The sequence below is a fragment of the Mobula hypostoma genome, chromosome 22, assembly GCF_963921235.1.
Source record: "Mobula hypostoma chromosome 22, sMobHyp1.1, whole genome shotgun sequence".
NCBI lineage: Eukaryota > Metazoa > Chordata > Chondrichthyes > Myliobatiformes > Myliobatidae > Mobula > Mobula hypostoma.
In genome coordinates, this window is record NC_086118.1 from 20,827,510 (window position 1) to 20,841,814 (window position 14,305).

Below are 14,305 nucleotides of genomic sequence, written 5' to 3' on the forward strand. Positions count from 1 at the left end.
ATGCGTTCTATCCAGTTACAGTTTTCTTTCACTATTACCTCAGTACCCAATTTGCAAAGCAAAATTGTTTTGGTTTCTACTGGCCATTTTACAGCAAGCAGTCATGTTTACACAAACTTGAACTTTTGTAGTGTAAGCAAGCTCTTTTGTTTGAACTGTAATTCTGCTTACACTGGCCTTTTGTTTATACATTTTTCTTACCCCTGCTCCAGTCTCCTTAAGAAATCTACCCTTAAAGTACTGTTGTAATAACTATATTTCCAGATTGTATTCTACCTTACCAAACTAGTTTTGCCAGCCATATGTATCGCATTTTTCAAGTTTACTGTTCCAGTTCCTTCTTATAAAATTATTAAGAACTGAAATGTATGGTTTCGGATTGGATTCCTAAACACTAATGAATATTTCAACATTTATGCAGCTCCAAATTCCTACACTTTATTATGTACGAATTCAATTTCAATATGGTCAATTAAGTTTCCATCAGTAACCAAAATGAGTGTTCTTAATGATAGATAGTATCCTTTTAACACTTTTTTCTTTTGGGCGGACAACATGAATATTAGAAGAGTCTGTCTGTCTAGGTACCATATCCGATGCGGACATTGGTGACCATGGTTTTCCATATAGATCTATCCCTCGTTCTTTGGATGACTTCCATTTCCTCGATGTGTAGCCACCTGACTAGGCTTTTGATGTACATAAGCTGAGGTCTTCTTCTAGGTTTGCTCCTCTCGATCATTCCAGAGATTGAGTTTTTCTAGTTCATTTTTCCACATGATGTGTCCTAGGAATCTGAGTTGTCTTTCTCTTATTGTTGGTATGAGTGATTGAACTGCTTGGGCTCTTCTGAGAACTTCTTCATTTGATGTGTGTGGTCCATGATATTTTTAACATTCTCCTGTAGAACCATAATTCAGCTGCTTCTAGTCTCTTTTCCATTGCTGGGGAAATGGCCCAACATTCACTTCCGTAAGTCAGGATAGAATAAATGTTGCACTGCAGTATTCTGCTCATCTTTCTGTCTGTTAATATGGTCTTCATTTTTTGGAAAGCTTCTTTCGTCATTGCTATTCTATATTTGATATCTGTGTCGCACCTGCCATCACTTGTTATTAGGCTGCCAAGATATCTGAATTTGTTGACTTGTTTGATGTTTGTATTTCCGATGTTGATCACACGTTGTGGGATGTTTGTCTTTCTGGAGATGACCATGCTTTCTGTCTTCTTGGTGTTGATTGAGAGGCCTCTGCGATTACTTTCTGCTGCGACTATATTGAGTAGTTCTTGAAGTTCTGTTTCTGAGTCAGCTATTAGTACAATGTCATCAGCATATCTGATGTTATTTATATTATGGCCTCCAATTGTGAATCCTTTGATGTCTGATACTTCTCAAGATATTTTCACTATACAGGTTGAATAAGTCTGGCAAAAAGACACAACCTTGCCTGACCCCTCTCATGATATTCACATACTCACTCACTTCTCCTTCTATTCTGATGGATGCTGTCTGGTCGCAGTATAAGTTTCTTAAGAAACTGTATACCTTTCCCAACTATGTCAAGATCTTGAAGCATTTCCAGAAGATCTTGGTGTCTGACAGTGTCAAAAGCTTTTGTATAGTCGATGAAACATAGGTAGATGTCTTTTTGTACCTGAATAGTTGCAAAAGAAACCATCCCACGAAAAGAACAGAAAAGTAAGAAGAAATGGATAACTGAAGATATAATACAATTGATGCAACAAAAAACAGACCATCAAACCAAGAGACAGTGAAGAATACAAACAACTTGATAAGACAATAAAAAGAAAATGCAGAGAAGCTAAAAACAGATGGCTAAATGAGAAATGCTCAGAGATAGAAATGCTACAAACCCATAACCCTGGAACAAAGTTGATGCACAATAAGATTAAAGAACTATCAGGGAAATTACCTTGCTTAGCAAGTGGATGCATCAAGGCAAAAGACGGCAGCTTAATTATGAGCAAAAAGGAAATCCTAAACAGATGGACGGAATATATTAGAAGAGTACTTTAGAAAATACTTTCTGTGGTTTCCTGGTTAATGACAAATTACATTTGTTCTACCCACCATCAAAGTGTTCCAATAGGAAATTATGTGGGTGTGGATGTTCATTAAATCAATTTTGTAGGTGTTTTGGTCATGCAACCTGTCTTCATATTATTGTCTCATTTTGGTTTGGTTGAATGGCAGCACTTATTTCAATAAAGAAGACGAGGTTCTGGTTCCACTCCAAAGACTAGTGCAGTGGTTCAGCCGAAACTATTGTGCAAGGATCCCATCTGTATATTTTGCTGGGGAGAGTGAATGGGTAAAAGATTTTGAGAGTTTTGGAAAATGCTGATTTGTTTTTGCTCACATTTATTTAATTGAAAATGGAATATTTATTTATCAGTTGTTATTTTGACTTTATCAGATGAATCTAATGCAGGCTTTAAATAATACTTCACTACAATGGGCCAGTGAGGAGAAAAAAATAAGATTTTAAATGATAGATATAAACGAATAAAGGAAAGGAATTTCATTGTATCAAAGTAAAAGCATTGCAAGTTTTGCCAGTGATGTGAATAAAAAGAGTAGATAAAAACATTACTCAGATTTAGTGTATGGTAGGTTTGATGATAGATTGGTTCATCAAACCAAAATAGATTAAAAAGATGAAAGGAATAATGCTTGTGTGATTGGATCTTAAAAAAAGAGAGAGATGAGACCCATAAGAAATCAGTACAGATAGAGTTAATATATGAGTAACATTTAGTGAAAATTGTACCAGGTATTAGAAGTGATGAGGCGCAGTTGATGCATGATTAACTTTGAGAGACGAACAAGGTAATTTAATATGGGGATGAAGTTGAAGGTGAGAATTTGCTTAGCAGAAAGAGGAAAAGTGCAGAAGAGAATAATAGAAAAATACAGAGGAGAATAAGGATGTGAAGTAGTTTGGCTGATGAACTGAATGTTGGTGTACAGCCTATGATTGAGTAAGAGATCGAGATTGTACATGTTGAGCTTGTGCAAGAGTTAGTCGTAAAGGAGAGGAATAGGGTTAGAAAGTTTTGGTGTAGCATTCTCAAGCAGAGCAAAGTACATTATTTCATTTACCAGTGCTGAGCAGTTCTAGCTCCTTTGTGACTTGTTGAATGACATGGAGTAAAATTAATAGAAAGATACAACTGAGTTTCTTCAACATTTTAAAGGATTGTGAATAGATTTTAACCATCAGAAAACTGATTCTTTAATCTCTTTTTTTCAATATTAATCAATTGGTTAACAGATCTGCCTATCAAAATGTGTATTATAAAGAAGCAAGCATGTTTGTAAATAGTACTTTAGAACGTAAGCCTAAGGTAGCTGTATAGTCTTATGCCAAAGGTAGTAAGTTCCTGATTTGTACATTTGCTCATTTTGATTTGCAGCATCATGTTAAGAGCTAGAGAGAATTTGGTATATTATGAGGTGTTTTACAAACTGATTATTGCAGCCACACTTGAATCATATGTTGTATAGCCAATATATTCAACAGAAAGAAATATCAGGACAGTTTGCATGCATACAGTATATTGTTTTCTCAGGTCAGTGTGTGGAATTAGTTTTATAGAAGATACTATACTTGTGATGTGTTTCTTAAACAATGTTTTGAAAATCTGAATGTGGTTATTAATACAGATCATTAGATTGCACTGCAATGAACATAGATTTGGAATAGCATTAATTAGTGGGAAATTACATAAATCATATTTCAATAGCGTTCAATAAGTTATGCCAGTATTTTTAACAGAAATACTGATGTGGCTTCTGATTAAGTCTGTATAATAACATCTAAAGGATATCTTTCAGTGTTTCCTGTACCTTATGGTTAGTTGGTACATTATTCAGAAAAGGTAGATGAAGCCATGCAGTTAAGAAAGGCGCTTGGTACATTTGCCCAATTCCTTCAACAGTAACATGCATAGCTTATAACTGGGCTCTTCCCCCACCCTGTCCCTCCAATGCAAAAAACAAGGTAGGTTTATTGTTCTTCTGAACACTTCGAGAAAGCTTCTAATTAGGAGCTAATTCATTGGAATTGATAAATTGATAATTTTATGTTGAAATATTTTGCCTGTTATGTCTTTTGCTTTCAGATACAGTGAAATGGATATTAACATGCTTGCTTGAGTCAATTATGTAATTATGGTTAGCTAAGTCTCTAATTCAGTTGGTGATAAAGGTGTTTTATACAATCTTTAGAGTGAACATCAAAAATCAGCAGAATATTTTGATGTCAATATTCAATTGCTAGTTTATTTTGGTTTACTGTTCTATCCTTAAAAGGTTCACTTTGTGCCCAGAAGTCTTAGCTGTGCCTGATGATCACTGAAATAGGTTACTGCAGGATAGTGGTGGAAGTATGCTTTCCTGATTGGAAGTCTATGACTAGTGGTCTAGAGTGTTTTTTTTGTGATGTGTATTAACAACTTGGGTGCCAGTGTGGGAGGTATGATTAGTAAATATGTAAATGCCATGAACATTGGTGTCGATGTGGGTAGTGAGGAAGATTTGTTAGGGTGCAGGGATATAGGTCAGGTAGAAAGTTGGGTGGAGCACTGTCAAATGGAATTTAGTCCTGCTATGTGTGAGGTGATACATTTTGGGAAGTCAATGGCAAATGGTGGGGGTATTAAGGAAGTTGGCAAAGGGGGGGGACTTTGTGTTGCAGTCGACAGCTCTCAGAAAGTGGATTCACTTGTAGATAGGATGATAAAGAGGGCATATAGCAAACTCATCTTCATAGGCTGGGGCATAGATATAAGTTGTTGGAATGTTGAAATGCAGCTTTACAAAAAAAATTGATTATAATGTGTAGTACTGGTTATCTCACTATAGGAAGGATGTAGTGCTGAAAAGAGTACAGAAGATATTAAATCAGGGTGTTGCCTGTTTGTATGACTTTAGTTATGGGAAGAAATTGGATAGGCTGGGCTTGTTTTTACTGAAGCAAAGGAGCCGGAGGGATGACTTGATAGAGTTACATAGAATTATAAGAAGCATTGAGATAGTTAGAATCTTTCCCCAGAGAAGGAATATCAAAAATGAGAGGATATAGGTGTGTGGTATGAAGAATGAGTTTTAAAAGAGATTTGAGGGGGAAGTTTTACTTTGAGCAGTATGTTTGATATCTGGAATGTGCTGCCAGAGGTTGTGAAAACAGATACAATTACAATATTTAAGAGGCATTTAGAAGGGTACTTATAATTAAGACATAGATGATATGGAGCAAATGATGTCAAGTGGAATTAGAATGGATGGAGAAAAGGGATGGCATGGAGGTTATGGGCGTAGAGCCCACTTTTGTGCTGTATACATTTCAATGACCCCAGCATAGCTCGGGTACTGTAATGATAAATCTCCCATTTACCAATTCATGTAGTTTAATCTATGTTAGTATGGACCATTTCCATTCTACAATTTTCTGAAAGACGTTTTAAATAATTGGAGAAGAATTGTTTTCTGTGAAATTATTTATCCCCTTTTTTCAAAATTTAGGAACTTTTTTGTCTGCAGGTGTTATGAGATAAGTTGGGGATGAGTATTATTTCAGTATCCATTTAGAAGTTGTGTTTGTCAAAGAAATCCTATTTATTAATGAAGATCATTGTCGAAATTTGCACAGGGTTAAATGGCAGAAGAAAATCTTTGCATTTTTAAACCTGACATTTATTGTTGGGTGTCATTCAAACCTGACCAGAGTTGTTTTGACATTTAAAAAGGCTGAATTATTCTACCAAGTATTGTCCTTTCTTAATTTGCTGAAGCTTTGGAACAAGTTACCTGAAGGGTTACAAATAAATTCTTGCCACCTAGGATTTCACAAATAAAGTTGCTGCTTATATTTGTCAGTTCCAGCAGTACTTTTTCCATACGTAAGTAATCAAGAAGTGTAAATAATTTTTGTAATTATTTTTCAATGACATTAAGTACAAACATATATTGATTCCCGTATCACAGTAAGATTTGAAAATTTTCTTTAAAAAATGCATAGCAGAATTGTTATGATTGAGGTATCTGCTTCAATTCTGATTAACTTGTTTGAGGTTCTGAATGCTATTGCCAACCTTTTCAATTGCTAAAATCTATCCAGAGGCTGGTTACAAAGACAAATTTTAATTGCAGGTGGAGGAACCAACATTGTGGTTTTGATATGCTTGCTCTAGAATTTAGCTGATGTGTAAACAGGAGGCTTTTGGGTTTGCAGAATTAAGAAACAAACAGGCCTGGGTGTCCTGTAACGTGGCATCGTAAGATGCATGCAGACCAGGATGTTTCCAGGATCACTCTTGGAACTGAAAAGTAAAATGATAACACTAAAAGGTGCTGAACCTACTGTATAACACTGAATTTCCCCTGGCTATTTGCATGGACATTTTGGCCTCTGTTACAGACTTCAGCTCTTCAATTTTACTTTCCTTTTCTGTCACTTCATCCTCAATTTACCCTTCCTTATTGTGTCTCTTTCCTTTTTGCCACCTTCCTGGTGTTTTGCATTCACAAACCCAGCTCCTTCAGCATTCATCTCTCCTACTTCCTACTTATTTGTTCAAGGATTACCCTAAAACTTCTCTCAAAGCTGATATTTTCCAAAACAAAATTGATCCTTTCTTGCTACCTTCTTCTGAGAAACAACTCTAGTTGTCTAATATTATGAAGTGTCATATGGCACCATAGTACAGAAGCAGGCCCTTAAGCCCAACTAGTCCATGCTGACTTGTTTTCCTGCCTTGTCCCATGTACCTGCATCTGGACGCTAGTCCTCCCTTCCCTTCTCATCCATGTGCCATTCTAAACTTCTCTTAAATGTTGCAATTGAACCCATATCCACCACTTCCACTTGCAGCTTGTTCCATACGTGCGCCACCCTCTGAGTGAAGATCTCCTGAAGGTTTTCCTTAAATATTTTACCTTTCACCCTAACCTATGGCCTCTCGTTTTAGTCTTACCCAACCCCAGGGAAAAGCCTGCATATATTTACCCTTCATAATTTTTATACCTTTACAAGTTCTCCATTTATTCTCCTATGCTCCAGGAAATAAAGTCCATAAGATACAGGAGCAGAATTAGGCCATTTGGTCCATTGCATCTACTCCGCCATTTCATCATGGCTGAACCAATTTTCCTCTCAGCCCCAATCTCCTATCTTCTCCCCGTATCCCTTCATGTCTGACCAGTCAAGAATCTATCAACCTCTGCTTTAAATATACATAAAGACTTGGACTCCACAGCTGCCTGTGGCAAAGAATTCCACAAATTCGGCATCCTCTGGCTAAAGAACTTCCTCATCAGCTCCATTCTAAAAGGACTCCTCTCTATTCTGAGGCTGTGTCCTGTAGGCTTGGACTTTCCCACCATAAGAAACATCCTCTCCACATCCACTCTATCATGGCCTTTCACCATTCGATAGGTTTCAATGAGGTCACCCCTTCATTCTTCTGAATTCCAGTGAATACAGGCCCAGAGCCACCAAACGCTCTTCATATGACAAGCCATTCAATCCTGGAATCATTTTCATGAACCTCCTTTGACTCCTCACCAGTTTCAGCACATCGTTTCTAAGATAAGGGGCCCAAACCTGTTCACAATACTCCCACACCACGGTACTGTACCCCACACTCCAGTACTGTGCACCACACCACCGTACTGTATTCTGGCCCATTCAACTGTTCCTCATAACTCAGATTCCCAAATCCTGAAAACATCTTTATAAATTTTCTTTGTGCTCTTCCAAGTTTATTGATAACTTTTCTGTAGGTAAATGACTAGAACTGTGACAATAAACTCTACATTTGACCGCTCCAATGTCATATACATCTTCAATAAAAGACCATAAGACAAAGGAGCAGAAGTAGGCCATTCGGCCCATCGAGTCTGCTCCGCCATTTTATCATGAGCTGATCCATTTTATCCTATTTAGTCCCACTGCCCCGCCTTTTCACCATAACCTTTGATGCCCTGGCTACTCAGATACCTATCAATCTCTGCCTTAAATACGCCCAATGACTTGGCCTCCACTGCTGCCCGTGGCAACAAATTCCATAGATTCACCACCCTCTGACTAAAACATCCCAATAACTGTACTCATTGCTCTGACTTATGAAAGCCAATGTTCCATTAGCTCTCTTTATGACCCTGTCTACCTGTGAAGTTACTTTCAAGGAATTATAGATCTGTATTTCTGGGTCCCTTTCTTTTACCACACACCTCAGTGCCCTACCATTCACTGTGTAAGTGCTACCCTGGTTGTCTTACCATCATGCAGCAGCTCACACATCTGAATTAAATTCTGTCTGCCATTTTACTGTCCATTTTTTTCCCAGCTGGTCCAGATCATGTTGCTTTGATAGCCTTCCTTGCTGTCACCTATGCTCCTAATCTTGATGCCATCTACAGATTTGCTGATCCAGTTTATCAGATTATCTAAATCATTAATATAGGTGATAAAGAACAATAGACCCAGCACCGATTCCTGCAGCCCACTACTAGTCACAAGCCTCCAGTCAGAGACACAATCAACTCCTACCACTCTCTGTTTCTCCCACTAAGCCATTACTGAATCCAATTTACTACTTCATCCTAAGTGCCAAGCAACTAAACCTCCTGGACAGCGGGATTTTGTTAAAAGCAATGCATAGGTCTATATAGACAACATCCACCACCTTTCATTCATAAACCTTCCTCGTAACCTCCTCAAAAATCTCTTAAGAGCAGTTAGACATGACCTACCATGCACAAAGCCATATTTTCTCCCTCCTCTGACAATTTCTTTTTTCACTTTAACACCTTGTTCCATTTGTTATACCTCCTATTTAAGATTCGATTTATTTATTTATTTTTCTTTTCGATTTAAGCATAACAATAAATTTCATATCGAGATTCTTTTACTCTTTTAGCCTCTGTTCTGAGTAACTACTTATTCTCTGTTATTTCCATTTCGATGCTCTTTTGTTCTTTCCTCCTTGGAGCTTGTTATGTATTTTTTCTCCCTAAATGTAAAATCTGCCTTCTCAAGATCTTGCCATCAGTGTGCCATGATTGTGATTGCATTCAATGTATTAGGTCCAGGATAGATCCTTGGAGATGTTGATGCCCAGGAACTTGAAGTCACTCACCCTTTCTACCACTGAGCCATCAATGAAGACTGTGTTCTCCTTCATTTTCTCTCCTTGTACTTCACAATCAGTCATTTGGTTTTGCTGACATGGAGTACAAGGTTGTTGTTGTGACACCACTCAACCAGATAATCTATTTCACTCCTGTATGCCTCCTCATTGTTATCTGACATTCTGCCAACAATCCATGATGGTGCTTGAGCTGTGCCTATTTCTATAGTCATAAGTGTAGCCAGAATAGAGCTGTGGGCTAAGCACGTATTCTTGAACTGCGCCTTTGTTGATTGTCAGACAGGAGGATATGTTATTTCAAGTTCCAGTTGCAGAGAGAGCTACAGGGGCTCAGGTTTTGAAGCTTGTTGATTAGTATTGAGGGGTTGATACAGTTGAATACTGAGCTATAATCAATAAACAGCAGCCTGATATTTTTTTTTGTTGTTGTCTGGGTGCTCCAAAGCCGAGTGAAGAACCAGTGAGATTGTGCCCATTATAGACCCTTTGAGCTGATGGGCAAATTGCAGCCTATCCAAGTCTTTGTTTAATCAGGAGTTAATTCAAAGTACAAACATTTGTAAATTTATTATGAAAGTACATGTATGTCACCATATGTAACCATGAGATTCATTTCCTTTTGGACATACTCAATAAACCTGTAATAGAATAATTACCATAAAAGAATCAATGAAAGACTGCACCAACTTGGGCATTCAACCAACCATGACCAGCTTCTCAAAGCACTTCATCACAGGTGAGTGCTGCAAGACAATAGTTGTTGAGGTATCTCAACCTGCTCTTCTTGGGCACTGGTATGATCAAACATCTATTGAAGCAGGTAGAACCTCTGACTGCTGCAGTGAGAAGTTGAAGTTGTCCTTGAACTCCCAGCCTGTTGGTTGGCACAAGTTTTCAGTATCCTGCCAGGTACACTATCAGGGCCTGATGACTTGTGAGGGCACACTGTCTTCATTGATGTTCTAATCTCAGCCTCTGAGACAGAGGTCACAGGGTTGCCAGATGCTATGGGACTTGGCATGTGTAGTATTCTTTTTCCTTTCAAAGAGAGCATATGAAGTGTTAAGCTAATCAGTGAGTGAGGCATCACTGCTATTTACATTGTTAGGATTTGCTTTATAAGAAGTAATGGCATGCAAACAGAGCAGTCGTGCATCCAGTTGTCTGCTTTACTTCACCAATAATTACCTTTTTGCTCTTGTGATGGCCTTCTGTAGGTTACACCTGGACTTTTTGTAGGGTTCTGATTGCTGATTTTGAATACCATAGATCTGTCCCTCAGCAGACTGCGCATCAGGGCCTTAGCACTCAGATCTGCAACTGGATCTTCAACTTCCTCACAGACAGGACCCAGGCTGTAAAATAGGACAAGCTCTCCTCTACAATCACTCTGAGCACCGGTGCCCCACAAAGCTGTGTACTCAGCCCCCTGCTGTACTCACTGTACACCCATGATTGTGTAGCCAAGTTTCCATCAAACTCAATATATAAGTTTGCTGATGACACAACAATTGCAGGCCGTATCTCGGGTAATGATGAGTTTGAGTACAGAGAGGAAATTAAGAACCTGGTGGCATGGTGCGAAAACAATAACCTATCCCTCAACGTCAGCAAGACGAAGGAATTGGCTGTTGACTTCAGAAGGAGTAGCGGACCGCACGGCCCAATTTACATCGATGGTGCGCAAGTGGAACAGGTCAAAAGCTTTAAGTTTCCTGAGGGTCAATATCGCAAATGACCTGACTTGGTCCAACCAAGCAGAGTCCACTGCCAAGAAGGCCCACCAGCACCTTTACTTCCTGAGAAAACTAAAGAAATTTGGCCTGTCCCCTAAAACCCTCACTAATTTTTATAGATGCACCGTAGAAAGCATTCTTCTAGGGTGCATCACAACCTGGTATGGAAGTTGTCCTGTCCAAGACCGAAAGAAGCTGCAGAAGATAGTGAACACGGCGCAGCACATCACACAAACCAATCTTCTATCCTTGGACTCACTTTACACCGCAAGCTGTCGGAGCAGTGCTGCCAGGATAATCAAGGACACGACCCACCCAGCCAACAGACTTTTTGTCCTTCTTCCCTCCGGGAGAAGGCTCAGGAGCTTGAAGACTCGTACGGCCAGATTTAGGAACAGCTTCTTTCCAACTGTGATAAGACAGCTGACGGATCCTGACCCGGATCTGGGCTGTACCCTCCATATATCCGGACCTGCCTCTCGGTTTTTTAACATTACCTTACTTTCCATTTTTCTATTTTCTATTTATGATTTATAATTTAAATTTTTAATATTTACTAATTTTTACTATTTTTAATATTTAATATGTGTAATCCAGGGAGCGGGAAGCGCAGAATAAAATATCACTGTGATGATTGTACGTTCTAGTATCAATTGTTTGGCGACAATAAAGTATAAAGTATCTCCTGGATCATCCAGGGCTTTTTGTTTGAGTATTGTCATAAAGTATTAATCAAATATTTGCTGGGAATACAAAAATAAATCCTTTCTTCTCCATAACAAACCATCTTTGTACTTTTGCCCGATAACAAGTGCAATTGGTGAGGGCTTCTGTTTATGAATATTTAGCAAGTATTTAAGAAGAAAGATATAATGTTGATTAATTACAAAGGTGTAGAGTATAAAAGTGGATCTCTTGCTGCAAGTACTCAGGGTATTGGTGAGACCACACCAAGAGTATATTTTGGAATCTTCATTTAGAGATGTACGTAATACCAATGGGAGTATTTTAGAGGAATTTCACTAGGTCGATCACTAGGTTGAAGGGATTTTCTTATGAGGAAAATTCAAGTAGGATGGGCTGCATTCATTGGAGTACAGAAGAACACAAGATAATATTGTTAAAATATTTAAGATTCTGAGGAACCTTGGTAGGAAGTTGCTGAAAGAATCTTTGCCCTTGCATGGGAACCTAAAGGTAGGAAAAGCAGCTTTAGAGCAAGATGTTCAAGTCAAGGTTAGTATATGGTTATATGCACAAGTGCAGTATGGTAGCGTAGTGGTTAGCACAATGCTTTACAGCACAGGTGACCTGGGTTCAATTCCTGTCGCTGCCTGTAAGGAGTTTGTATGTTCTCCCCGTGATGGCGTGGGTTTCCTCTGGGTGCTCGGGTTTCCTCCCACAGTCCAAAGATATACTGGTTAGTAGGTTAATTGGTCATTGTAAATTGTCCCATAATTAGGCTAGGATTAAATTGGGGATTGCTGGGCAGTGTGGCTCGAAGGGTTGGAAGGGCCTATTCCGTGCTGTTTCTCAATAAATAAATAAATACAGTACACATGTACGCAGGTGAAATGAACGACATAAGATCTGATACACAATATTCATAAAAATATTAATTAAACATAAACACAAAACAACACAATTAGAGAAAAATAAAACAAATTAGTGCAAAGTAGTCATATTATTTCTATGCTGAACTAATCATAAGGGTTGTGCATGTTGGTTCATGAACTGCATGCATGATGGGAAGTCTTTGAACCTGGTGGTGTGGGACTTCAGGCTTCTGTACTTCCCGTCCAGTGACAGCTGTGAGAAGATGCGTGGCATGGATGATGGGGAGGGACGTGCCAGTAATGTACTACTCTCTGCAGCTTCTTGTATCTCTGTGCATTCAAGTTGCTATACATGACCATGATGTAACTAGACAAGATACTCTTAATAGGACATCCATCAAAGTTTATTAATGTTCATTGAAGTGCCAGATCTCTTTAATCTACTGAGAAAGACCCAGACATGCCTTTCTTGTGATTGTATCTATGCTCCTGGTTCAGGACAGATCACCTGATATGTTAACGCCCAGGAATTTAAGGCCGCTGATCCCCTCCGCCGCCATTCACCACTTTAGGCACATGTTCACCTCCCTTCTCCTTTCTGAAATCAATGATCAGTTCTTTAGTGGAAGTGATGTTGAGCAATACTACTTATGTAGGTGTATTACCTTTGTTCTGTACACTGACTCATCACCACCTGTGATTTGTCCAACAACAGTGATGTTGGTAAATTTGTATATGGCATTGAAGCTGTGCTTAACCATGCAATTGTTTCCAGAGGGAGTGGAGCAGGGGACGAAGCACATGGCCTTGAGGTGCACCTGTGTTAATAGTCAGCAAGGAGGAGAGTTTGTTCCTCACTGTTTGAGTGCATTTAAGATATAAGTAAGGTAGTTGGGGGGTGGGGGGTGGATCCTGTTCCAGATGCTTGTGAACCTGTGAAATAATCCACCCCTACAGAACAACCCCAGAGGGGTTGGATCATTTAATATATTCCAGACTGAGATATATGGGTCTACAGTTGAGTCCAGAATGATGGAGACTAGACACAAAGGTGGAACTGAGGCCAAAATCACGTTAGCCTTGATCTTGCTGAATGCATGCCTGGAGGTACTAAATGGCTTGCTTCTGCTTGCTTTAACAATGTTTTGTACAGCTTGCTGTACTATGCAAATAGAACAATGAAATGTGTGTTTTTAGGGGTGCAAACTTTTAAGTGACTGCTCAAGAATGGATTTGAAATTTCCAGTTACTTAGTTGAATTGTCCTAATATCAGAAGCTGTTTGAAGTGTTCTGAAATGCTTTCCTATTATAGCTAAGGAGAGGTGTTGGTATTCAAGTATTAAGAAGGTACGTATATTTCATTGCAGTTGTGCAATGTAGACTGTTTGATATTTGAAATGTGAAATTTCGTTTAACCAAATTCAATGCAATCAATCAATTATGGGATTTGTTTTATCTTTTTAAGTCTTTTTGGACCATGTCTTCACACAGAGGAATAGTAATGCTGGGCTCTGGAACTGTTTGCATTCTAGGCAACCTGTATCATCTTATTCTCAGATCATGTGTAGCATAGCCTTTCTGCTCTTCCTGTAACAATCTCTGTCTCAAATGCCATCCTGGTAAACATCACGCATTTTTCACCCCAGACATTGCAATGCATTCCTGAGTCAGTTAGTTAATTATTGCAGAAATCTTGACAGTAAATATTGAAAAAGCTAGAAATACACAGATCACCTGCCAACTCTGAAAGGAACACAGAATAATGTTTCTGTTATACTTTGATAACCCTATTGAATGACTGTAGACACCACATTACCTTGTTACAAAGAGTGTTG

At 38.7% G+C, this 14,305-nt stretch overlaps 1 protein-coding gene across 1 annotated transcript in view; it reads left to right on the forward strand.

The window, feature by feature from the left end:
- The window catches only part of tbcd (tubulin folding cofactor D), a 268,107-nt gene that overhangs the window by 111,643 nt on the left and 142,159 nt on the right, over positions 1-14,305 (forward strand). The window lies entirely within an intron of this gene.